The sequence below is a fragment of the Bos taurus genome, chromosome 6, assembly GCF_002263795.3.
Source record: "Bos taurus isolate L1 Dominette 01449 registration number 42190680 breed Hereford chromosome 6, ARS-UCD2.0, whole genome shotgun sequence".
Taxonomy (NCBI): Eukaryota; Metazoa; Chordata; class Mammalia; order Artiodactyla; family Bovidae; genus Bos; species Bos taurus.
The window spans coordinates 46,755,013-46,757,830 of NC_037333.1; positions in this window are offsets into that span (position 1 = coordinate 46,755,013).

Consider the following 2,818-nt stretch of genomic DNA (forward strand, 5'->3'; position numbering starts at 1 on the left):
TAACTGAATGCTAGCTTAGTCTATGGTCATACCACCCTGAACTTGCTCGATCTTGTCTGAATGCCAAACTCATTTTCTCTTTCCTAATTCTTCTAGAGAAAGAAATACATTTCCAGTATTAATGCTTCCAAACACTAATGCAGGAACTGGAAACTAGCAGAAGTCAAGTGTTGGTGTTGTGATGACTTGGATATAGGTAAGGAGTTGGGGACTGGGAGAGTCCCCCCAGGTTTCCAATAAGCTAATGCTTTAGTTCTCTCTGGGTGCTGTAACTTGAAGTGTGTAGAACCGGATGCTGCCCAAGTTCTCTCTGACCTCTTGTCATATGAAACGTTATCATTATGATTAATAAAGTTCAGAATCAATCATGAGGCAATAAATAAGTACACCCAAGATTCACCCTTGGAAAAGATAAGTAAAGGACTTAATTGATATAGAGTCATTATTTTTACTGGATCAAAGCAAGGAATACTGCATTTTAATAAAATTGGACAAGTTACTTCGGGTGCCAAAGTTCAGGCTTTTAGCAATGGTGATACAAGTTCATACAGATTCTCAAATAACCACTCACCTCCTGTTTCTTGGGTGGCAGTTCACAAATCAGTGCTGATTGGCCATCTTCTTGTTGCTGTGGATCTCTCTGGCCATGTTAATGAGAAGGAAAGTAAGAATTTTAGTTGTGAGCTGGAGATACTATTACTTTCTCTGTGCTCAGTTATTTGTGCATTTGATGTTTTAATCATCTTTGAAGCTGTTATGAGGTGACATGAGTGCCAGCTTCCCAAGTTCTGCTTATCAAGCCATGAACACATATCCATTGACAGCCTGTCCATATAATGAATTGTCCAAACTGGGAACACTCTACAGAGTGAGTGTGCATGCTTGGTTGTTCAGTTGTGTCTGACTCTTCATGACCCTTTGGATTATAGACCGTCAGGCTCCTCAGTCCATGGGATTCTCCAGGTAAGAATATTGGAGTGAGTTGTCATGCCCTCCTCCAGGGGATCTTTCCAACCCAAGAATCGAACCTGCATCTCCTGTGTCTCCTGCACTGTAGGCAGCTTCTTTACCCACTGAGCCATCAGTTATGCTGGGGAATAAGGGTAAACTTGGACTGCTTTACTCATACCCTATCCATTGAACACAGGCTATTTACAAGTGTGGAGATTATATGTAATATGAAGACATAGAGACACACCCACATCACCACTCTCAACCCGGCACCATCATCCCTGCTAGTCAACGCAGTGGTCTGCAAATTCATCTGTACTCTACCTCCTATAGTTTGTGAGATCTTTGTAAACCCCTGTAAATGTCTGATTCACTTACTTTGTTTGAAATTACAAAGGTTGAATGGCTAATTGCCTCATAGGAAGTCCCTTCAATGTTTCTCTTGGCTATATATTAAATAAATAAATGAATCATTACTGCTTTATCCCTATTCAATATAATTAATTCAATCTTTTGGATTTTCCTTTTCTCCATGTTCCATCATTTAAAAGACACAAACAGAAGTGAACTCTTTGAAAATTAGTGGAATAATTGGGCTGCTCATGCTACTTTGTGAGAAGGCTGTTGAAAAAAATACTATGACCCGATCTCAAACATTAAATGGTTTAGAAGTGAGACCTTCAAAAATCTGATTGAAGGAATCACACTGAGAATTGTTTTTATCTTGGTTTATATGATTTCAGATGTGCCCTATCTTCCCAGCACAGTGCTTTACTCTTAGAGAATATTAACCACAGTTTTTTAGTTAATTAGTTAATACTATGGGTAGATTCATTTTTATATTTCCAACTCATTGTTTATGGCATTGAAGGGTACCATAAATAAACTTCAATTTTACAGTGAATAATCTGACTACTGAGATAACCTGGAAAGTGCTTTGGTAATTGTTTCTCTGCATACAAAACTTGTTACTACCATGGAGGAAGAAGAAATTTCAGGGCAGTCCAGGGCACCCAAGTTGGAGGAAAGGGCTCTGATTACCCTGTTTCATAAAACATAATTTTTAGAGTTTGCTTAATCCCCCAATTTTGTGTTTTTTATATCCATAAACTCTCTTCTTTCCAAGGAGGCTACCACTCCCTGGTGGTAAGGTATTCACAGAGACGTTACATATAGTAATTATAATAAAAATAGCATTCTGTAGTTGCATAGCAGATTATAATTTACAAAGTAATTTTGCATGCTCATTATCTCATATGACCCTCTCCACAACCATTGAAAAAAGTGTTTTGGCAGAGAATGTTATGAATTTATAAGACCCTAGTTTCTTTTTCTCCTGGGCCAACACAAGTTTTCTTCCAGGCTTGCTTAGAGTCATATATGCCCATTTGTTGTTGTTTAGTCACTAATTTGTGTCCGACTGAGACCCCGTGGACTGTAGCCCACCAGGCTCCTCTGTCTATAGGATTTCCCAGGCAAGAATACTGGAATGGGTTGCCATTCCCTTCTCCAAGGGACCTTCCTGACCCAGAGATTGAGCCCAGATCTCTTGTGTTGCAAGTGGACTCTACCATCTGAGCCACCAGGGAAGTCCTACAGATAGTGAGTGAAGTGAAGTAGCTCAGTTATGTCCTACTCTTTGTGACCCTGTGGATTGTAGCCCACCAGGCTCCTCCCTCCATGGGATTCTCCAGGCAAGAATACTGGAGTGGGTTACCATTTCCTTCTCCAGGGCATCTTCCCAACCCAGGGATCGAACCTGGGTGTCCCTCATTGCAGGCAGACGCTTTAACCTCTGAGCCGTAGTGAAGGGGAAGACAAATTGTAAGATGAAAGGAGCCTGCATCCCTGAATCCCTGCACGGAAG